We start from the raw sequence: 25,843 nt of genomic DNA, 5'->3' as shown, positions 1-25,843 counted from the left end.
TGCTGACTAGCCAAAGACATATTGAAAAAGAAAAACGAAATTGGAGCAATCACACTATCTCACTCAAAACATACTACAAAGCTACAGTAGTGAAAACAGCATGCTATTGGCCAAGGATAGACACACTGGGCAATGGAACCAAATTATGATTTCTGATATAGATCCTCATATATACAGCCATGTGGTATTTGACAAGGCCACCAAAACCACTCAACTGGGATAGAATGGCTTCTTCAACAAATGGTGCCTGGAAAACTGGATATCCATATGTAAAAGAATGAAAGAGGATTACCAACCCACACCTTATACAAAAATCAGCTCAAGATGGATCAAAGACATAAATATAAGATCCACGACCATAAAGACCTTGGAAAGCAATAGGGAAGCATCTACAGGAACTTGCAATAGGATATGGCTTCATGAACTTCACACCAAAAGCACAAGCAGCAAAAGAAGAATTAGTTAAATGGGACTTCTGCAAAGTTAAAGCCGTTTGCACCTCAAAGGAGTTTGTCAAGAAAGTGAAAAGAGAGCCTACACAATGGGAGAAAATATTTGCTAATCATATATCTGATATATATTCTGCATATATAAAACTCCTATATCTCAAAAATAAAAAGACAAACAACAAATTTTAAAAATGGGAAAAAGATTTGAACAGACACTTCTCCAAAGAAGAAATACAAATGGCTAAAAAGCACATGAAAAAATGTTCAAAATCACTATTAGGGAAATGCAAATCAAAACAACAATGAGATACCATCTTACTCCCATGAAACTGGCAGCTGTCAAAAATCAGAAAACTACAAGTGCTGGAGAGGATGTGGAGGAAGGGGAACACTCATCCACTGCTGGTGGGAATGCAGAAATATCCAGCCATTCTGGAGGACAGTTTGGTGGTTTCTCAAAAAACTAGCTATCGATTTTCCATATGACCCAGCAATTCCACTGCTGGGTATATACCCGGAAGAAATGAAAACAAGGACACAAACTGATATATGCACACCAATGTTCACAGCAGCACTATTCACTATTGCAAAAAGTTGGAATCAACCCAAATGCTCATCAACAGTTGAATGGATAAATAAAATGTGATATATATATACAATGGAATACTACTTACCTATAAGAACAAATACGGTACAAACACATGTGATAACATGGATGAATCTTGACAACCTTATGTTGGGTGAAGCAACCCAGGTATTGAAGCACAAATACTACAAGACCTCTCTGATATGACGTAAGTAAATCAAGCTGTCTCAGAGAGCTAGACACTGGATCACAGACTTAAAGGAAGTTAGGGGGTCAAGGAAGGTTACTAGCTGACACCTGGGTGAAATCTATAAGCTAGAGGTAAGTATTTGTAAAGGGAAAGGACAAAATGGGGCATAGGGATATCTTTGGGTGGGGCTTTGTGGGCTCGAGGGGGACTAGGAATGGGAAGAAGGGTCAGATGGCCCAAGAAATTGGGGGGACAGTGGAGGGAACATTTGAAGATAGGAGATTGTCAGGTATGTGGATGAAATTATAATGTAGGGAAAACTCTTTAGAAAACATAAAAATTTTGGTTACCTGTTCAAGATGCTTAAGGTGGGGGCATCTGACACAGGGCAAGCTTCTATGGAGGGTATGGGTGCTCATTTTATCATAGTGGATTATATCATTGGGTGGAGATTCATACAGTGAGAGTGAAGGTATACCCACATCCTTGGGAGGACTGATGTTCTCAAACAGAGGAAATTGTATCTCTCGAGAGAATTGATGGCTCCCAATGGCTAAGGCAATCGAGTATGTCAAGTCCTCAGTTGTTACAAGTATCTCTGAATTTGGTCCTTAAAGTAATGAAGACTGATTGTCACTGTGTGCCCTGAGGGGAGGGGGAAAGAGGTATTGAATAGATGGAATCAGTGTAACTGTGGGGCAATAGAAGTGTTCCACAAGATCATGCAGTGATGGATATAGGACATGTTAAATTACACCAAAAATGTATAAAAGTCTGTAGGCTAAAATGTAGAGCATAATGTAAAACGTAAGATAATTAAAAATTTACAAAAGTGTATAGTCTAAAATATAAATCATAATGTAAACACAAATGGAACAATTTTAGAAAGCTATTGTTTCAATATCTCTACATCAGCTGAAGGAAATATAATATAAACATGTAAAAAGATCATTGCTGGGTAAGGGACAGCAGGTTTGATGCTGGACATGTGGGAGTACCATACATAGTATATGTGAATTACTGTGATATAAAAGTTTTGTAAAGACAAACTTAAAATTTAGGAAAAAAAAAAGAAAGGATGTAGACACTGAGGAAGAAATGGAAGAAACTGCCTTGTCACTATACATACAGGGCAGCACCTATAGCAGTGATGAAAGGAAAAAAGTCAAAAACAAAGCTTATTCATTTTTTTCATATCCCACTTTCTTTTTCCTTTATGTAATTTTTCTAAATTAGTATGTATTCTATATCTAACCTTTAAACCCATCACTATATTGCATTTTACTCTTAATGGAATCTGGGAATATAGTAGGCTTCATTTTTAAAGAAGTTTCAGATTACAGAGACTTTCAAGTATGGCAGGGGAGAAACACTGGTGTGGGTGTTATTGATAGGGGCACATGGTTGCAAGGGAGTTCTCCAGTGCATATATACAGGGTACATAATAATGTTTGGATATTTTCATAGTGATTTCAGTTAAAAATGATAACTGAGGGCGTGCTGCATTCCTAGGTAGGGGAGCTCTATCACATTACCCAATGGAAGAGCAAAAATCCCCCAAGTGCAATGGCAAAGACCAACAGAGACGGATGGTTCAACAATGAGCCCTTGATTCTGATAGCTATGATTATAAGCCTGTGCACCTGAAATATGATCTAGGCCTAGAGTTGCAGGGTGCCTAAGAATTACCTCCTGAGAGCCACCATGTTGCTCAAATGTGGCCACTCTCTAAGCCAAACTCAGCATGTAAATGCATTACCTTCCCCCCAGTGTGGGACATGACTACCGGTGATGAGCCTCCCTGGTGCTGAGGGATTACTACCATGTACCAGCTGATGAATTAATTAGAAAAAAGACGTTGAATAAAACGGTTAACTCAGACCAGCAGAATATCTCAGCCTACATGTAATATCAGGTGTTAAAACTGCATTTTACTTTGGATAAAAGGGGGAAATGGAAATGACAAGGGAGGTGATATGGCTATGAGTCTCAAAAAAAGAGCTGGGAGATCACCAGAGGGGTAATGCTTATGCACATCTCAGTAGGGTACCAGAGACAGCCAAAGAAGATACAACCCCAGGTTTACTGGTTCTTCTGAGAACTACAGTGACCCCCAGGTTCTATGGTCATGGCAGGTGGCTCTGGAGTTCAGGCCATGTCAGTTGGCCCTACTTTGGAGTTTGTGTTCCTTAGTGTGCTGTAGTTGGACTCAGATGTGACCTTTCTACACATTTCTCTTCTGTTACTTTTACTGGAGCTGTGGTTGGCCCTGGGGTTGGTGTATACTCAGGAGACCTGAATCTCTGGACTGCACATGTGACAGCCAGGTCCTGAGCCTCAGAAGACTTGCAACTCCTACCCTCTCGTTTATTGGACTTACCCTGGCCAGCTAACAACGAAGTGAAGAAGGTCAACCACCACACCAGGAAGCCAAGGGTACCCACAACTGAAAGCAGGAGAATTGCATCCATCATCTATGTGGAATCTAAGTCCCCTCTTGATATAGAGGGGGAGTGGACATAACCATCCCAGGGTCCACAGGATGGAGGAATAAAGTATGGATTAGGGGGAATTACTGGTGATCTCCTATGGAAATACTGTCATTAGTAATGGAAGAAATAGTAGCATTGATTTAGAGAAAGTGGCCACAGTAGCTTCTGACGGTAGGGAGAGGGAAGAAGAGATATGAAGTAGGGGCATTTTCAGGACTTGGAGTTGTCCTGGGTGGTATTACAGGGACAGATGCTAGACACTGTATATCCTGCCATGGCCCACAGGGTGGACTTGGGGAGAGTGTAAACTACAATGTAAACCACTATCCATGCACTGCAGCAGTGCTCCAAAATGTATTCACCAAACGCAATGAATATGCCATGATAATGAAAGAGGTTGTTGATGTGGGTATAGTGGGGTCAGGGGGGTGGGAAGTATATGGGGACCTCATATTTTTTCATGTAACATTTAAATAAAAAATAAAGAAAAGACAAAAAGACAAAAACAAACCAAAAAAAGTCAACTGAAAGAAAGCTAGAGAATAATTTAGAGACTGAATAACACAGTGAACCCAGAGGTAGATGTGAATTGTGGATAATGTACAAATGCAAGAATGTCCTTCTGTGAATTAGAATGGATGTACATCACTATTTCAAGGAGGTGGGAATGTGGAGAAGCATGGGGAAAATACAATTAATGAAACCTATCTGATGTAGTTAACAGCAACACTGTAATATTTTTGCATCAATGCAAAATGTGTACTGTGTTAATAGTAGGGGGTATAGAAAAAATATGCCAAATGTATGCTATGGACAAAGTTAGTGGTATTAGTCTGAAGATATTATCTCATAATCTGTAACAAATGTTTCACAAAAATATAGTGTGTCGGTGAAGGGGAGTTGTATGGGAATTCTACAAATGTCCATGATTTTTAAATGGCCCGTTTTTAAAATTTAGGTGAATCAGCAATCAGGGAACATGTTTAGTGTGTGCCCCTGTTGCCAACCTTCTCCAGCACTCTCTCATTTCCTTGAAGTCTTTTAGTATGCATCTGCATGCCAGCCACTTGTGTTCCACCCTGGGTCTTCTGCAGACTTGAGACTTGATATGTGTGGGGTTCTAACTCTCTAAGTGTATGGCTCTATCATCTAAATGCACGTATGAGGTCCTTGGTCCGTGCTGCCACTGTGACTGTTAAGCTTCTTGGGACCGAGTAAGGTGCTTGGGTCCAGACTAGCAGATCAAGGTCATATTTCTCCTACCATTTTGTGTGTTTTTTTTTTCCTTTTTCTTAGATTCAGCATTTTGGGAGTGCTTCTGCAGTCTCTAACTTACTCCAGAATTCCAGCAAGTGGGATTTGTCCTGAAGGAAGACTCTTTCAGGGGATGTCTTACATGACAATGTTGATGGTATCACTCTTCCAGTAATGTCATTTGGATCCTTTTCTTCCCTTATTAGATCCCATCCAGGATCATTGTCGTCTCTTTAGTTGCATTCTCTCTTTGTTTTTTAATTGTGGGAACATATATACAATGCAAACTTTCCATCTCAGCCACTCACAATCATACCATTGAGTGAGATTAATCCCATTCATAATGTTGTTGTGCCCTCACCAACTTCTCTTACAAATATTTTCTCCTCTCTCCAAACAGAAACCCTATACCCACTATGGGGTAATGCTCCATCCCCCTTGCTCCTGGCAACCTCTGCTCTATTTTTGTCTTTCTATGCTTGCATCTTTTCTGATCATTTTCTTTTTTGCTACCATGGAGCTTAAATTTAACATCTTAATCTATAACAATCTCACTGGCTTTGATACCAAATTAACTTCAATAGAATACACAAACAATGTTCACTTAATCCCTCTCCCTCAAGCTTTATGTAGTTCTTTCACAAATTACATATTTATACATTACCAGTACAAAACAACTTATTTATCATTACACTTTTTAGATTTGCTTTTTAGACATTGTAGGAAGTAAAAAGTGGAGTTAAAACCAAAAATGCAGTAGTACTGACCTTTATATTTACCCACATCATTTCCCTTGCCAGTGATATTTGATCCTTCATGTGGCTTCAATCTATTTTCTATTGTCCTTTCTTTCTAACATACAGACTTCTGTTTATCATTTCTTGTAGAGCCAGTCTGGTGGTAATGAACTCCATCAGCTTTTCTTTATATGGTGATTTCTTAATCTCTCCCTCATTTTTGCTAGATACAGAATTTTTGGTTGGCAATATTTTGCTGTCCATTTAAATATGACTTCTTGCCTCCATGGTTTCTGATGAGCATCATCATTTCATCTTAAATCAGCTAACTTACCCATGACACATTGCTTCTCTCTTGCCATTTTCAGAATTCTCTTTTTATCTTTGGCATTTGACAGTTTGATTTTAAGAAGATGCTGTGTGGGTCCACTGGGTTTAAATTGTTTGGAGACTGTTGAGTGACTTATTAGATGTTTATATTCGAGTCTTTCATTAAATTTGGGATGTTTTCAGCCATTATTTCTTTGAATATTCTTTCTGTACTTTGCCTCATTCTTCTCATTCTAGGACTCCAACAGTAAGTACATTGGTGCACTGGACAGTGTCCTACAGGTTCCTCAGGTTCTGTTCACTTTTCCTCATACCTCACTTTGCTCTTCAGACTGTATGATTTCAACTATCTTATCTTCAAGTTCACTGATTATTTTTTATGCCAGCTCCAATCTGCGACTGAATTCCTCGGTGGAATTTCTAATTTCTGGTACTGTGGTCTTCAGCTGTTTGTTTCTTTTCATAATTTCTATCCCTCCTTTGATAGAATTTTTATGTTCATCTATTATTTTCCTGATTATGTAATTCCTTGTCCATGTTTTCCTTTAGCCCTTTGGGCATATTTACAATGATAATCTACTGCTTTGACTACTAAATCTCTGCTTTTTTGTATCTTTTGTAATTTTTTGTTTACATCCTGGACATTTTGATATTTTAATGTGTTATATCTGGAATTTGGATTTTGAGGTGTTTGTTCCTTAAGACTTTATTCACCTAGCATTACAACAGAGCTTTACTTGAAAGCCAGGTCCTAACAAAATAAAAGGGAAAAAAAGATCACACCTTTCCCAGGCTGCAGATTGTGCTCCTTCAGAACTTATCCATACTATAGTTTAGAGAATAGCTCAAGGCCAAAGCATAGGAGCCTCCCTGAACCTTTTTGTACATACACTTTGTACTGGGCATGCACATGACACATACGACTTTTTAAAAAGTTTAGTAAAATACATTTTCTACAATAGTTACATCTATGATAAGGCAATGGATATCAAATTCTATTCTAAAACAAATAGAAGCCCCTTTGTTTAAAGGAAATGTATGTTTCCAATGAAGGCAGAAACAATGCAAGGATTCCTTAATATTGAACTAGTAGTACTAATCATCATGGTTAAAGAAAAGAAATTAGAGGTATAAAAATAGGAAAAGATGAGTAAAATTGCTACTATTTTCAAATGATATGATTATATACCTGGAAAACCCAAGATAATTCAATGGAAAACTACCAGAATCAATAAGACAATTCAGTAAGACAACTGTAAAATTAATATAAAGAAATCAATAGTTTTCTTTATACCAATAGCAACTAGTTAAGAGACAACAATGGAAGAAAATACCCAATTTACAATTGCATGAAAAAGTTAAAATATGTAGGAATGAACTTTAAAAATGTGCAAGATTGATAAGAAGAAAACTTTAAATCATTTCTAAAGTTTGCAAAATGAGACGTGAAAAAATGGAAAGGCATTATTCAATGTTGTTGGATAAGAGCACTCAATATAAAGATGTCAATTCTCAACAAATTTATTTTAAAATTTGCAACAATAAAAATAGAAATAACATTATTTTTTGTAAACTAACAACAGGATTCCAAAGCTTACATATAAAAATAAACAAAAATATTGAGAAAAATTCTGGGAAAATAAGAACAATACACATGTAGTTTAATACCTCAAAAATTAAAACACTAGGGTTCTAATATTTGAAAGATCATAATTTGGAATAGGATTGAAGGTCCAGAAACAATTAAACATATTCATTCAAATTTGGTATATAATCAAATTGTCATGAAAAATCAGTAGGGAATATGACAGTGGGACACAATTGGGAGGCCATCTGGAAATTAATTAAGTTGGATCTTATATCACAAACCATACACCAGGATAAATACCAAATTACAAATAAATGTTTGCATGCAAAAAATGAAACCATTAAAACATCTGAAGAAAACACTGGTGAATTATTTTATAAATGGATAGTTGGAAAGACCTTTCTCATTAGAAATATAAAAGCCATAAAGGAAAGGACATTTGAAAAACACATAGATACAGAGAACCATAAATACACACACACAGAGCAAAGACAAATGAAAAATTGGGGGGAAATAAGTGCACTCACAATACAGTCAAAGGGCTAAATACCAGAATATAGAAATAACTCACCAAAATATGAAAACATAAAAAATCCAGTGGAAAAATTGGGCAAATGATATGAATATACAGTCCAGACACAAAAAAATCTTCCACAACTCTTAGATTTGAAAGTATGCTCAATCTCAAAAGTAAGAGAAATGCACATTAAAAGTATATTGACCCCAAGGACTTCATCAAGAAGGTGAAAAGGCAGCCCAGTCGATGGGAGAAAATATTTGGAAACCACTTATCCAATAAGGGATTGATTTTTCATTCTATATAAAGAGATCATACAACTCAACAATAAAAGATCAAGCAATCCAATTAAGAAATGGGCAAAAGATTTAAATAGACATTTCTCCAAAGAGGAAATACAAATGGCCAAAAAAGCACATGAAAAAACGTTCCATATCACTAATTAAGAAAATGCAAATTAAAACAACAATGAGATATCATCTAACATCACATAGAATGGCCATTATGTAAAAAAACAGACAGCAATAAGTGCTGGAGAGGATGTGGTGAAACAGGAACACTCCTTCACTGTTGGTGGGTGTGTAAAATGGCGCAGCCTCTGTGGAAGACAGTTTAACGGTTCCTCAGGAAGCTAAATATAGAACTGCCATATGATCCAGCAATTCCTTTACTAGGAATACATCCAGAAGAACTAAAAACTATGACACGAACAGACATCCACACACCAATGTGCACAGTGGCATTGTTCACAATTGCCGAAAGATGGAAACAGCCCAAGTGTCCATCCACCAATGAATGGATAAGCAAAATGTGGTGTATATATATATATATATATATATATATATATATATGATAGAAATACTATGCTGCAATAAGAAGAAATGAAATTGGGACATATGTGATAATATGGATGAGTCTTGAAAACATTATACTAAGCAAAGTAAGCCAGATACAAAAGGACAAATATTGCATGGTCTCATTAATATGAACTAAATACAAATAATGAACACATGGAATTAGAGTATAGGTTATAAGGAGATAAGAGGAGGGTTGAGAAGAACTATGGATGCTTAATGTACATAGAAGTTTAATTAACTTGACTGTAAAAGTGTGGAGACGGATAGAATTGATAGTAACACATTATAGTGTGTAACAACTGGTTTATAAATGGAATTGTGGCTGAAAAAGGTAGTCTGGGGAAGCAAATATCAATAGAAAGAAACCTAAAGAATAATCTAGGGACCAAGTAACACAGTGAACCCAGAAGCAGTTGAGAATTGTGGTTAAGGGTACAAATGCAAGAGAGTCCTTCTGTTAGCTAGAAGAGATGTACATCACTATTGAAGGGTGATGGGAATATGGAGAAACATGGGAAAACTACAGTTGGTGTGACCTACAGACTGTGGTTAACAGCAATACAATAATATTCTTGCATTAATGCCCAGTTATACTGTATTAATAATGGAGGTGTATGGAAAAAGTGTGCCAAATGTATGCAATGGACCATGACTGGTGGTAAGAGTCTGATAATATTTTCTCATAATCTGTAACAAATGTTCCATCAGGGTGTGGTGTTGTATGGGAAATCTACACATCTATATGACTATTTTGCAAGTTCACAATATCTGTACCAAAAATACATTTTTAAAAAATAATGTGGGTTGGGGGAAAAATATACCAAATGTAAGATAAGGACTATAGTTGGTAGTAATATTTTGATGATGCTCTTGAATAGCTTGAAACAAATGTTTCACAGCAATGCAAAGTGTTGGTGGAGGGGTGATGTATGAAACCCCTATGTGATGTTATGTATGTTTATTTTGTAAGTTCACAATCTTAACTATACACTTATCGTTTATGTGTGCTCATGTATGAATGATATACTTCAATTAAAAAAAACACATTTGAAACCAAAAAGTACATTGACTGCATCCCAAGAAACAGAACGTGTCTGCAACTACAAGGAAGAGGCTCCATCCAACTGCCCCATGGGATTTAAATTCCCCATCAATTAGTAGCAGAGTAGACTGGGGAATGAACAATGGTCTAAAGTAGACTTATTATTATTCTATAATACTATAGACTTATTATTATTCTAGCAATGGAAGAGCTCTTATTGATATAAAAGCAGAAGCCAACAGAAGGGAGAGGGAAGAATAGGTGTAATATGGGGGCATTTTCAGGACACCAGTGTTGTCCTGCATGACACTGCAGTGACAGATACAGGCCATTGTATATTTTTGTCATAACCTACAACATTGTGCAGGACAGAGTGTAAACTTTAATGTAAACTGTAGTCCACAATTAGCAGCAATGCTGTAATATGTGTTCATCAATTGTAACAAATATACCACACTAATGAAGGAAGTTGAAGTGGGAAAGTGTAGAAGGGGGAGAGAGTGCAGCATATAGGAATCCCATATATTTTTTATGTAACTTTTAAATAATCTAAAGCTTTTTAAAAAATAATTTTAAAAAGTACATTGAGAGAGGTGCAAGATGGCAGCCAAGTAAGGAGCTCCAAAAGTCAGCTCATCCTACAGGGTAGATAGTGATTGCCCAGAGCTACTGAAATCACCTGTTTGGAGGTTCCTGGAGACTGGAGGAGCATGCTGCAACATCCTTGAGAGAGTAGAAGGAAACTGCCCATTGGCAGAGAAGATCCATGAGTAGAACATTTAACTGTGGAAGCTGCTGCCTATAGTGCAAGCCACCTGAGGGGACATTCCGTGGCTGGAGCTCAAAGTTCCATTTCCCAAAAACGGGAGCAAAAGAGATGGTTGAGCACAAACTTTAGCCACTGATTAGTAAATTTGGCTTATTAAAATATAATCCTAAAATGTTTGCACACATCCAAGTAAGAAAGACACCAGTAGCTGCCATTTTAACTCTGCTCCTGGCATAAGGGGAATCAGGACTGACTGAAAATCACAGTGACAAGACTAGCACCTTTCCACTCAGATCAGAATGCAGCTGTAGCCTAAGCCCCAGCCTCACCTGCAGCAGGGAGGAAGCTGGGGGGACCTGCACCAGCCTCTCCAGGAAAATGCAAGCCATGCCACAAGAAGGTTAGGGCTCAACCTTCTCTGGCAGCACAAGACACCTCAGAAGCTATTCTGTGACTGGAGTTGGAAGTCCTGCTTACCGAAAGCAGGGGAGGAAGAAATGGTGGGCCAACTACTTCAGCTACTGATTAGTTAATTCAGCTGGCTAAAGTATAATCCTAAGAACAGTTACAATTTGAACCTGTCCAAGTTGAAAAGAGGCCAGTAGCAGCCATTTTGAATCCACTCCCAGCATGAGAGGAAGCAGGGCTGACTAAAAATCACAGTGAAGGTAGGGACTGGCTTATTTCTTATGCAGATCTGACTGAAGCCTTAGACTAGGCTCCAGCCCCACCTCTGGCAGGGAGAAACCTGGCAGGACCTGCACCAGCCTCTCAAAATAGGTGCATTTGGCTGGACACATTGAATAGTCAGACACATAGAGCTGCATCCCCGCCCCAAAGGTAGGAGCTGTGTTTCCTCAGCCTTTCCGGGCAACGGCAGGCACTTTTGGCCTGCATGGCCTGTACTGGTGGGTGCCTGTGGATCCACCCCCAACCGCCAGTGGGATAGGAAGGAGCTGGTGTTTCCTCAGCTTTTCTGGGCAATAGCAGGCACTTTCAACTTACAGGGAATGGACATCAGTGGTTCCTTTCCCATTCCCTAAACAGGAGAATGGACAGTACTCCCTCAGACTCTCAGGGCAACTACAGGTGCATTCGGGTCACATGAGTTATATTGTTGGGTAATCCAGAGGGTTCATCCCCACATCTGGGAGGGAGGTGGGGCGGTACTGCACCCATCTACCTGGACATCTATGGCCATTTTGGACCTGCATGGCATAGACTGCTGCCTACACCTGCAGTTCCATCTCTGCCATAGGCAGGGGAGGAAGAGGCATGAAGCTTCATCAGTATCTCCAGGCAACTAAAGACAGTCTTGGCTTGCACAACTTGGATTATTACACACAGCTGTGGGTCTTTCCCTACCACTGGCAAAGGAGAAAGTTGGGAGAAGTTTCATCAGTCCCTGAGGCACTGTGGGTAGCTCGAGCCTCCACAACTTACAGCACCAACTACATCCTTGGCTCGGATTACACAAGGAGCAAGGGAGAGAGGGCAAGAAGGCCCTAAACTAAAGAGAGAAACTGCACTTAGAACAAATACATCTAGTAATCCAGTTGCCAAGACACCAACAAAAAATTACAGTACATACCCAGAAACAGGAAGACCTGGCACAATTAAAGGAAAAAGATAAGATCCCAGATGACACAAAGTAGTTCAGAGAACTAATCATAGATGTCCAAACAAATCTCCTTAATAAATTCAGGGATGCCTAAAGAGATTAAGGATATTAAGACCCTGGGTGAGCAAAAAGAAAAATTTCAAAGTGTACATAGCAAAACAGCAGATCTTATGAGAATGAAAGTCACAATAAATGAAATTAAAAATACACTGGAGTCATAAAAGAGCAGAATAGAGATGGCAGAAGAAAGGATCTATGAGCCTGAAGATATGGCCTCTGAAAGCAAACATACAAAAGAAAAGATGAAGAAAAGAATGGAAAATTTGAACAGGGTCTCAGGGAACTAAATGACAGCAAGAGATATGCAAACATACATGTCAAGGGTGTCTCAGAACAAGAAGAGATGGGAAAAGGGGCAGAAGGAATATCTGAAGATATAATGATAAAAAACTTCCAAACTCTATTGCAGGATAAAGATATCCATATCTAAGAAGCACAACGTACTATCATCCAAATATTCAAATAGATGAACTCTGACACATACTAATCAGAATGTCAAAAGACAAAGACAAAGAGAATTCTGAGAGCAGCAAGAAAAAAGCAATGCATAATATATAAGGGATACCCAGTAACATTAAGTGCCAATTTCTCATCAGAAACATTGGATGCAAAAAGGTAGTGGTATGATATATTTAAGGTACTACAAGAGAAAAACTGCAGCCAAGAATTTTATATCTTATGAGATTGACATTCAAAAAGGAGGGTGAGTTTAGAATATTCAAAGATAAACAGAAACTGAAAAAGTTTATAACAAAGAGACTAGTTTTGTAGGAAATACTAAAGGGAGTAGTACTACAGCTTGAAAAGAACAGACAGGAGAGAGAAGCTTGGAACAGACAGGAGAGAGAGGCTTCTAGACTGTCTAGTCTAGAAATGAAGATTTTATCATTAAAAGTAACTAAAAGCATGACAAGAGTAGTGAAATGAAAATATGATAGAAAAACCCAAAGGACAAAATGGGTGAAATAAAAACTGCCTTACAGTAATACCATAGAATGTTTTATCAATTTTTTTTCCCAATTTATCTTCAAAGAAGGTTTAGGTTACAGGAAAGTCATACAGAAAATATAGGAGATTTTCATATACCCAAGGCCCTCCCCTTACCATTCTCCCCTATTAATAACATTTTACACATGAATGGTACATTTGTTAAAATTGTTGTGCAAACATTGGAGGCATTGCTACTAATGACAGTAAATGGTTTACATTATGGTTCACATTTTGCACTGGACAGATTTATAGGATTTTTTCCTCACTCTAATCCATATTGTATTCCTTCATCCTGAAGACCCTGGGATGGCGATAACCACTCGACCTAAAAATTGAGAGGGGGCTTAGATCCCACATGGCTGATGAATGAGATTCTCCTGCTTGCAGCTGTAGACTCTCAGTTTCTTGGTATTGTGGTTGACCACACTCACCTCCTTGTTAGCTGACCTGGGTAAGTGCAACAAACTGGAGAGCAGGTATTGCAATTCTGCTGAGGCTCAGGGCCCAGATGGCACATAAACAGTCCAGAGAGTCAAGTATCCTGATCATACACCAACCTGAGCACCAACCACAGGTTCAGTAAAAGTGACAGAAGAGGCATGTATACAGAAGTCACATCCGACTCCAACACCATCACACTCAGCACAAATTCCAAAGTAAGGCCCGCTGTCAAGGCACTGAACTCGAGAGCCACCTGCCATAACTGTAGGACCTGCCTGTAGCCCTCAGGAGCAGCACTACCTGGGGTTGTATCTATTTGCCTGTCTCTGAGATCCTGCTGAGATGTGGGTAAGTGTAACCCCTCTGATGACCTCCCAACTCATTTTGAACTTTCTAAGCCATATAACTTCATTTGTCTTTACCATTTCCCCCTTTTATTCAAGGTCTTTTTCTAGTTGCACCACCAGCCAGAGCTTGGTAGTAATCCTTCGGCACCAGGGAAACTCATCCCTGGGAGTCATGTCCCATGCTTGGGGGAAGGTAAATCATTTACATGCTGAGTTTGGCTTAGAGAGAGGCCACATTTGAGCAAAATGGAGGGTCTCAGGAGGTAACTCTTAGGTAACCTGCAGTTCTAGGCCCAGTTGAAATTTCAAGCACAGAGGCTCATAAGCATAGTCATCAGTATCAAGAGCCCATCATTGGATCATCCTTCTTCACTAGCCTTTGCCCTTGCACTTGGGGGATTGTTCCTGTTCCACTGGGGAATGTGACACAGCTCTCCAGGATGGGAACTCATCACTCCCTCAGTCGTCATGTGAAACTCTACGTACTGTGTCAATATCCAACTAACACCCAAACATATTTATATACCCTGTATGTATGCCCTGGTGAACTACCTCCCACCCATGCATCTTCCATAGATGACACCCCACATCAATGCTTCTCCCCTGCCATAGTTGAACCGCTCTGTAATCCAAAACTTCTTCTAAAATGAAGTCTAACAATTTGCCAAATTCAATTAATACGAAAATGAAATAGTAATGATACCATTAAAGATTAGAAATAAAATACATAATAAGTTTTAAAAACTAAAATAAATTAAAAAATAAATTGGGGTTATTAAAAATGAAAAATACAAAATTTTTTTGACCTTTTGCCTTTCATCACTGTAAGAGGTGTTATCCTGTATGTACAGTGGCAGGCAATCTCTTCCACTTCTTCTTCAGTGTCTTACATCTTTTATTTTATTATGTCTTCAAAAAAGTTTTAGGTCACAGTAAAGTCATATATAGAATAGAGGGACACCCATTTACCCAACATCCTACCCTTTTTCCCCCTTCCCCAGCAATGATCTTTTCACATGTGGATGTTACATTTGCTACAACTGATGTACAAATATTGAAACACAGCTCCTAACCATGGTTGCATTATAGTTTACATTATGGTTTGCATTTTAGACTATACACTTTTTTAAAAAATTTTGGTGCAATTTAACATGGCCTGTATCCATCATTGCATGACCATGCAGAACACTTCCATCACCCCCTAGTTACCACTTCTTCCATCTATCAATTTATTTCTCTCCCTCCTCTTGGGGCCCAAAGTGACACCTAAGCTTCACTGCTTGAAGGAAAGATTCATAGATACTTTCAACATTTTTGAGCGCTTGACACAATAGTCTGTCTTCCCCCATTGGGAGCCACCCATGCTCTTGAGACACCCTCCCCTGAGAACTTCAGGCCTCCCCAGGATGGGGATATAACACCTTCTTGCTCATTGTATGGGTTGACACCCACTGATATAACAAACTATGACAAGATGAGCACTCACACACTCCCTAGAAGTCTGCCCAAGGTGCACCCTGTGTGAGATGACCCCATGAAACTCCTTAAACCAGTAACCCTTCTTAGTATATTTTCTAAAGAGTTTTTTCAACATTATAGTTTCAACCACATACCTGACAATCTCCTGTGTTCACCTGCTCCCTCCCCCAGCCCTCCTCCCAATTCTATGGACCATTTGACCCACCCTCCCCCACCCTAACACCCCTTAATCCTGCAAAGCCTAACCCAATCATTTCCCTGTACCCCAATCATATCCCTATACCCCAATCTTATTCCTTCACTGGACAACTATCTACTTCCACTTTATCATAGATTTTGCCCATATGGGCATTGACTCACAACCCTCCTCTCCCCTCCTATTTCCTATTAGTCTATCTTCCAGTCCCCAATAAAAAGACATAGAGTAGTAGAATGGTAAGAAAATATGAGCTATCTATATGCTGTCTACAACAGCCTCACCTTAGACCCAAGGATAACAATAGATTGAAGTTGAGATACTGGCAAATGATATTCCACACAGGCAGTAACCAAAGAGAGTTGGAGTAGCAATACTTAGATGTAATAGTCTTTTAAAACCCAAGTGATATTAGATACAAGGAAGGACATTATGTATTCATAATGCCCTCATAAGAGGGCAAATGACCAGAAAGAAATGGCAATCATAAATGTATATGCACCTAACCCAATTGCTCCAAGATACATGAGGCAAACACTGACAAAAATGTAATGAGAAATAGATATCTCCACAGTAATAGCACACCACTTTCATCACTGCATAGAACATCTGGAGCAAGGATCAATAAAGAAACAGAGAGCCTGAATAATATGGTAAATGGACTAAACCTAATAGATTTGTACAGAACATTGCACAATAAAACAGCAGGATATACATTCTTTTCTAGTGCTCAGAGAGATCCCAGATCTCTCTCTGGGATAGATCATATATTAGGTCACAAAGCAGATCTCAATAAATCCAACAAAACTGAAATAATACAAAGCACTTACTCTGATTAGAATATAATAAAGTTGGAAAACAAGAAGAGGCGGAAATCAGGAAAATTAACAAATGTACAAAGACTAAACAACACACCCTTAAATAATCAGTGGATCAAAGAAGAAATTTTGAGAGAAATCAATAGATAACTTGAGATTAATGAAAATGAGACCACAAAACATCAAAACCTATGGCATGTGGGGAAGGCAACCTTGAGAAGAAGATTATAGCCCTCAATGCTTACACTAAAAAAGAAGAGCTAAAATCAATGACCTAACTACACACCTGAAGGAACTAGAAAAAGAATAGCAAACAAAGCCCAAAACAAAGAGAGGGAATGAAATAGCAAAGATTAGATTGGAAAAAAATGAAATTGAGAAAAAAGCAAGAGAGACAATTAACAAAACCAAAAGTTGGTTCTTTGAGAAGATTAACAAAATTGGCAAATCCTTAACTAAAGTGACAAAGAAAAAAGAGAAGATGCAAATAAATGAAATAAAAAATGAAAATGGGGACATTACTACTGAACCCACAGAAATAAAATTGATCATAAAAGTATACTATTAACAACTGTACACCAAAAAAACTAGACAATGTAAACGAAATAGAAAAATTTCTAGGAATGTATGAAAAACCTACACAGAGCCTAGAAGAAATAGAAAACACCAAGAAACTAATCGTAATAAAGAGATTGAAACACTCGTCAAACAATTCCACAAAATGTAAAGTCTAGGACCAAATGTTTTCACAGGTGAGTTCTACCAAGCATTCAAAGAAAATTTAATACCAATCTTACTCAAGTTCTTCCAAGATATTGAGCAGGAAGAAATGCTACCAAACTCCTACTATGAAGCCAGTATCACCCTAATACAAAAGCCAGATAAATATATTACCAAAAAAAATTACAGACCTATTTCCTTAATGAATACGGATGCAAAAATCCTCAACAAAATACTTGCTAATCGAATGCAACAACACATTGAAACAATTATACACCATGAAGAAATGGGTTTTATCCCAGTTATGCAAGGATAGAAAAACCAATTAAAGAAAAATCAATTAAACAAATAGGAAACACAATTATCAAATTTATTTGGAAGGATAAGGGGTCCTGAATAGCCATAAACTTCTTAAAAAGGAAAAGCAAATTGGAGGAAACTCACTTCCAGACTTTAAATCATGTTACCTAGCTGTAGTGGTAAAAACAGGATGGTACTGGCATGAAGATAGACACACAGACCAATGGAACTGAGTTGATGGTTAAGAAACAGACTTTCACATCTATGGTCAACTGAATTTTGAAAAGCCTGTCAAACCCACCCAGCTTGGGCAGAACAGTCTATTCAACAAATGGTGCTGGGTGAACTGAATAGCCAAAAGAATGAAAGAGGATCCTTATCTTACACCTTCACAAATATTAACTCAAAATTGATCGAAGACCTAATATAAAAGCAAGAACCATAAAGCTCCTAGAAGAAAATGTAGGAAAACATCTTCAAGACCTGGTGGTAGGTGGTGGATTCTTAATCCTTACACCAAAAGCACAAGCTACAAAAGCAAAAAAGAAACTAGGATAAATGGGACCTTCTCAAACTTAACTACTTTGTGATTCAAAGGACTTTGTCAAGAAGGTGAAAAGGCAGCCCACTCAATGGAAGAAAATACTTGGAAACCACATATCTGATAGCGGTTTGATTGTCAATCTATATGAGGAGATCATCCACTTGAAAGAAAACAGTAAGTGCTGGAGTAGATGTGGACAAATAAGAACATTCCTTCACTGTTGGTGGGATTGTAAAATGGTACAGCCTCTGTGGAAGACAGTTTGGCAGTTCCTCAGGAAGCTAAATATAGAACTGCCACACGATCTAGCAATTCCTCTCCTAGGAATATATCCAAGAGAATTGAAAACTGTGACACAGTCATCTGCACACCAATGTTCATAGCAGCATTATTCACAATTGCCAAAACATGGAAACAACCCAAGTGTCCATCCACCAATGAATAGATAAGCAAAATGTGATATATATATATACAAATGATGGAATACTATGCTGCTATAAGAGGAAATGAAATTGGGACACATGTCATAACATGGATGAATCCTGAAGACATTATGCTAAGTGAGGTAAGACAGAAACAAAAGAACAAATACTGCATGGACTCATTAATATCAATTAAATATGAAGAATAAATGTATGGAGTTAGAACCTAGAGTATAGGTTATTAGGAGATAGGAGGAGGGCTGAGAAGGACTATTGATGCTCAGTGTATGTAGAAGGTTTAATTAACTTTACTGTAAAAGTTTCCAAATGGATGGAGTTGATGGTAAAACATTATAGTGAGTAATAGCTAGTTTATAAATGGGAATGTGGCTAGAAAGGGTATTCTAGGGATGTAAACGCCAATTTAAAGTAAACTAGAGTATAATTTAGGGACTGAATAACACAGTAAACTCAGAGGTGGTTGAGAATTGTGGTTGAAGATACAGATGCAAGAGTGTCCTGTGAGCTAGAGCCAATATACGTCCTTATTGCAGGATGGTGGGAATGAGGAGAGGCATGGGAAAAAACAATTGATGTGACCTATGGACTGTGGTTAAAAGCAATACTGTAATATGCATACATCTATGCTAAAGATGTACTGTATTGATAATGACAGAGTATTGAAAAAGTGTGCCAAATGTACACTATGGACCATGGTTAGTGGTAAGAGTCTGATGATATTATCTCACAATCTGTAAGAACTGTTCCAGTAAAGTGTGGTACAGTGGTGAAAGGGTGCTGCAGGGGAATTCTACATATGTGCATGATAGTTTTCTAACTTCACAACCTGTGTAATAAAAATATGTTTAAAAAATAATAGGGTGAGTTGGGGGTAAAATACACCAACTGTAAGATATGGAACATAGTTACTAGTAAGATTTTGATGATATTCTTTCATAATTTGTAACAAATGTTTCACAACAATGCAAGGTGCTGATGGTGGGTTGATGCATGGGACCCCTGTATGATGCTATGCAAGTTTGTTTTATAAGTTCAGAACTCTTACTATATACTTATTGTTTACATATGTTCATGCATAAATGATATGCTTCAATAAAAGTTTAAAAACAGTACATTGAGAGACCAGTTCTGATCTCTCAGATTGACTAAAATTCAAAAGTTTTGTAATAGATAGTGTTGGTGAGACTATAGGGAAATAGGTCTTGTATACTGCTAATCCAAGGACAAATCATACAATTTCCATGGGGGTGCAATTTAACAATATCTATAGTAATAAATAAAAACATGAGCTCTCTGATATAGAATTGCTATTTACTAATTATTATTTTGTATGAAACCATATCTATCCAAAGTTACATGTTAGCAACACTGTTTTATTAAATTATGGCACATATACACCATTAACACTATACAGCTATAAAAAATGAGGAGAGCAACTTGATTCTGTGTAGGAAGGAGTAAGGACAACTTTCCTTGGTGCAGGAAACTGGGAGACAGCATGTAAAAGCACCAGGGCTATACACTGCTTTTTGTTTTACACATAAAGGTAAAAGATAAAAATGAATAGGAGCAGTGTGTCAGTGACTAGCACTGAAATGAACCTGTGCATGAAATATATTGAAATAACCCATGACTTTCCAACCTGAGCCTACTTCCCAACCTGAGCCAGGACCCTGCCTTTCTGTAGTCCAGAACAGAAGCAGTCCCTCTGAGCTTGACAGCAAAAGATGGCTCCTTTTTTTTTAAAGATTTATTTTATTTATTTCTCCTCCTCCTGCCATTACCCACATTGACTGCTCTCTTGTTGATTCACTGGGTTTTCTTCTGTGTTCACTTGTATTCTCATTAGGTGGCTCCGGGAACCGATCCTGTGACCTTCTGGAGTGGGAGAGAGGCGATTAATCTCTTGCACCACCTCAACTCCCTGTTCTGCTACATCTTCTTATTTTCTCTCCTCTGTGACTCTTGTTTTGTCATATTGCTGCTCTAGGTATCCACGGCGGCTGGCACTCCTGTGTGGGTCAGCTTTCCCGCACTGGGCAGCATTCCCATGCAGGGTGGCACTCCTGCATGGGGTGGCATTCCCACATGAGTCAACACTCTGCAAGGGCCAGTTTGCTCTCACCAGGAGGCCCAGGGCATCGAACCCTGGACTTCGTATATGGTAGATGGGAGCCCAGCTGGTTGAGCCACATCCATTTTCCCCAAAAATGGTTCCTTAATCTAACAATCTGCCCTCACATCAACCTCTGGATCTGTAGTCATTTCAGATTAATCTTTGAATCCACAGTCATTCTGGAGTAAAACAGGATGCACATGCTTACGCAGAGACATGTAAAAGCCACCCCTATATTCAGAAAGAGGAGAATTTAAACCAAGACAAGAAAAAAAAATCAGAACCTGTATCCAGTTATGGAAAAAAAATATAAGATCAGTAGCCATAAATAACCAGTTCTCTGTCATCTCCAACTCAAATGATGCCTCCAAGACCTCAGCAAATTGTAGGGGACGTCTCAGATGAGAAGGGCATAGGTAGTCTCCACAGCAATCCCCAGAGCCAAACTACATCAAATCACAGAGTTACATTTTCATCTTCAGAGAGAAAAAGAACCAATGAAGATCTTTTCAAAACTGCAGAATGGCATCAAGAACACCGAATAACCCAGTAAATCTGTACATTTCCTCAGAAAGAAAAAACTTAATATCCTTGAGTGGTCAGGTGCACACAACAGCTGCACACAACAATATCCATCTGTAAAATTTAATCAATAAATTTCTGAAACCGGGAAACAAGCAGAAGTTTGTTATGCTGGAGATAACACAGGATTGAAAAATCTGCCCATATCCACCTCAAGAGACCCTTTGAAAAATACAGCAACATCACTGACATGTCAAGAATGCACCATGTGGTCATCATTTGATCCTCAACTCCTACCCCTTTTTCTTTGTCTATAAAATCCCTAGCTCACATTCTTACTTTAAACTGGTTTGGGGAAGATTCCCCCAGTTCTTTGCTTGTGCACTTGTAATAAATCTTCTCACTGAAAAAAAAGTAATTAGGGGAGTCTATATATATGATATGGAATATCTCCAATGTATATTAAATTAAAATCAAAGGTCAGTCAATGTATTGAACTTGCTATAATTTTATAAACACAGAAGGGTACAGCTATGGGTATGTATGCCTATTTGTATATATTAGTATCTGCATACATATCCATTAAAAAATTCTTGGACGTATTCACAAGAAAGTAATATAAATAGCTACACATTAGGTATATGTGGTAATCAGTGGCTACTGGATTGGGGTTGGAAGGAAATTTTTTTATAGTGTGCCTTGATACATTAATTTATTTATGTGAATATGTTATACATCAAAAATTAATAAATTTATACTTTTAAGAATAAAAAATATTTTGTAAAATGTTATATATATATATTTATGTTTGTATATCTTTATTTTCATATATAACCATACAAAATTTTTTACTTTGTATATACATTAACATATACATATGTACCAGAAGACTCAATCACATAAAAAGCATAAATTCAGCTGTTGGGAACATGAAATCACACTGGAGATCTAACTGAAATGTGCTTAAAACTCAGATTTCTAAAAGTTTAGAAAAAGCAGTTTAACTTTCTCTTATTGCAATGAAATTATTGCTAAAGATTGAACTGTTATCTAAATTTACAATGCATCCAACCACATCTTTTAAAACTCCCATACTATTGTAGAATAGTCCCAGTTAATGCTAAATTAGTTCAAAAGATTCTGGGGTAGTTAATTTATTTAATCTAACATAAACATTTATTTATTTTTTTAAAAAAAAATTTTATTCATTTTTTAAAAATATTACATTCAAAAAATATGAGGTCCCATTCAAACCCACTACCCCCACCCCACCACTCCTCCCACAGCAACACTCTCTCCCATCATCATGAAACATCCATTGCATTTGGTAAGTATATCTCTGGGCATCGCTGCACCCCATGGTCAATGGTCCACATCATAGCCCATACTCTCCCACGTTCCATTCAGTGGACCCTGGGAGGATCTACAATGTCCGGTAATTGTCCCTGAAGCACCACCCAGGACAACTCCAAGTCCCAAAAACACCTCCACATCTCATCTCTTCCTCCAATTCCCCGCACCCAGCAGCCACCATGGCCACTTTTCCCAAACCAATGCCACATTTTCTCTGTGGACATTGGATTGGTTGTGTCCATTGCACATCTATGTCAAGAGGAGGCTTAGATTCCACATGGATACTGGATGCAATCCTCCTGCTTTCAGTTGTAGGCACTCTAGGCTCCATGGTGTGGTTGCTGACATTCTTCAACTCCATATTAGCTGAGTGGGGTAAGTCCAATAAATCAGAGTGTAGGAGTTGAAGTCTGTTGAGGCTCAGGGCCTGGCTATCATATTGTCAGTCCAGAGATTCAAATCCCCTAGATATATCTAAAACCCCAGCACCAACTATAATTCCAGTAAAGTAGCATGAAAGTCTTGTGAAAAGAGATCCCATCTGTGCCCAGCTCTATCACACAGAAACACCAGCTCCAAAGAAGGGCCAACTGACATGGCAGTGAACCCCATCTGCCATGACCATAGAACCTGTGGGTCCATTTAGCCCTCAAAAGAACCAATACCTGGGGTTGTATCTACTTCATCTGTCTCTGAGACTCTGCTCAGGTGTGCATAAGGGCAATCCTTCTGACAACCTCCAGACTCTTTTTTAGAGACTCATAGCCATATAAACTCATTTCTCCTTTCCATTTCCCCCTTACATTAGGTCAAACAGCATTTTAAACTCCTGTTATTATATGTAGACAGGGATATTCTGCTGGTCCGCGTTGAACCTTTAATTCAAGGTCATTTTCTAGTTGCATCATCAGCTGGTACTTGGTAGTGATCCCTTGGTGCCAGGGAGGCTCATCCCCGGGTGTCATGTCCCACGCTGGGGGAATGCATTGCATTTACATGCTGAGTTTGGCTTCGAGACTGGCCACATTTGAGTAACATGAAGGCTATCAGGAGGAAACTCCTAGGCACAGTGCTGCTCTAGGCCTTGTTCTTATTTCAGGTGTATAGGCTCACAAGCATAGTCATTAGTATCAGGGGTTCACTGTTGGACCCTCATTCCTTCCTGGTCCTTACCATTGCACCTGGGGGACTGCCGCTGCTCCCCTAGGGACAACGACAGAGCACCCCTAGCCAGGAACCCAGTACCCCCCCAGCTGTTCTTTTTAATTGTTGCCACTATGAGTATATCCAAACTTTACCATGCATCCTGGACATATGCCCTGTATAACTCCCTGTCAACCATATATCACCTGTCAATAACATCCTATACCAGTATTCCTCCACTGCCATTGTTGAACCACTCTGTGATCCAAAACTTCCTGAAAAGTGAAGCGAAATATAATGTCAGGATCCATTACTAGTAAAATGGAATATAGTGATGGGTTTAAAGGTTAGATATAGAATACGTATTGATTTGGAAAAATTCTACATCCTATCTTTTTCTTTTCTTTTTTCCTCATTATTGAGCTTCTCTTCACAAGAGCCTTAGATCACAGTAATTCATATATACAATATACAGTACTCCCACACATCCACCATAAAACCTTTTCCCTTCCACAGCGATAATCTTATAACTTATTCATATCATATTTACTTAAACTTTGTACAGACTCTGAGACAATAGCTTTCAAACAAGGTGACATCTGTGCTTACATTGTGGTCCATACTTTAGGATATACAGTTTTCTAAATTTTTAGTTATCCTATGTTTTACATTATGGTTTACATTATTAGTCTGTCTTCCCCTATATGTTTTTGGTGTAATATTACGTTTTATATCCATCCTTGTGTACTCTCGCGAAACTCCTCTCTTGCCCCCACATTTACCTTGGTTCCATCCATTCAACATCCATTTTCCCCTCCTCTTGGGGCCCACAGCGACAGCCAATCTCCATTTCCCAAGGAGCCACGTCCAGAGATACTTGCAACAGTGTTCAGGGCCTGACTTGCTCAACTGCCCTAATGCCCTGGGAGCCATCCTTTGTCTCGAGAGATAAGAGTTCCCTCTTTTTTATGGCATTAGTCCTCCCCAGGATGTGGGTCCACCCCCACTCTCACTACTTGGGTCTCTATCCAATGGTATAACCCACCCTGGCAAAATGAACATTCAGACATTCCCCAGGAGTCCGTCCCGTGTCAGACCATCCCCTCTGAGCATCCTAAACAGGTAACCCTCTTAATTATATTTTGATACGGTTTTCTCAGCATTTTACTCTCAACCAACACCTGACACTCTCCTATGTTTGTGTGTTGCCCCTCCCTCCCCCCAATTTTTTGGGCACTATTACCCATCCACCCATCCCCAGCCCGGCTCAAACCCGCAAAGCCCCACCCAAAGGCAACCCCTTGCCCCCATTTTATCTCTTCTTTGTGCTCATACTTACCACCAGCTCATCATAGATTCCACCCCTGCAGATATCGGCTCACATCCTTCCTCCACCCCCTGATTTCCTGTAAGCCTATCTTCCAGTCTCTAGCTCTCTGAGGCAGCTTGCTTATTTCATATCATTGAGGTCATGTAGTATTTGTTCTTCAATGCCTGGGTTGCTTCACTCAGCATAAGGTTCTCGAGATTCATCCATGTTATCACGTGTGTTTGTAGTGTATTTGTTCTTAAAGCCGAGTAGTATTCCATTGTATGTATATACCACATTTTATTTATCCATTCATCTGTTGATGGGCATTTGGGTTGATTCCAACTTTTGGTGATAGTGAACAATGCTGCTATGAGCATTGGTGTGCATATGTCGGTTTGTGTCCTTGTTTTCAGTTCTGCTGGGTATATACCAAGCAGTGGTATTGCTGGGTCATATGGCAAATCTATGGTTAACAAACATTTATTTAAATACTACCTCACAGCTAGCATGGTGTGTAAGAATCTCAGTCCCTGATCCAAGGCATGCCAGAAATATAACTTTATTATTTGCGTGATACAATTTAATTTTCAATTTCAAAACATCCATTCCACTAAGAAGGCTGAAATT

The 25,843-nt window shown here is 38.6% G+C and overlaps 1 protein-coding gene across 1 annotated transcript in view; it reads right to left on the bottom strand.

The window, feature by feature from the left end:
- COL4A5 (collagen type IV alpha 5 chain) overlaps positions 1 to 25,843 on the bottom strand; it is a 420,087-nt gene that overhangs the window by 259,354 nt on the left and 134,890 nt on the right. The window lies entirely within an intron of this gene.

Source organism: Dasypus novemcinctus, chromosome X, assembly GCF_030445035.2.
Source record: "Dasypus novemcinctus isolate mDasNov1 chromosome X, mDasNov1.1.hap2, whole genome shotgun sequence".
NCBI lineage: Eukaryota > Metazoa > Chordata > Mammalia > Cingulata > Dasypodidae > Dasypus > Dasypus novemcinctus.
The sequence above is the reverse complement of the archived record's forward strand: the minus strand, read 5'-3'. Positions and strand labels throughout refer to the sequence as shown.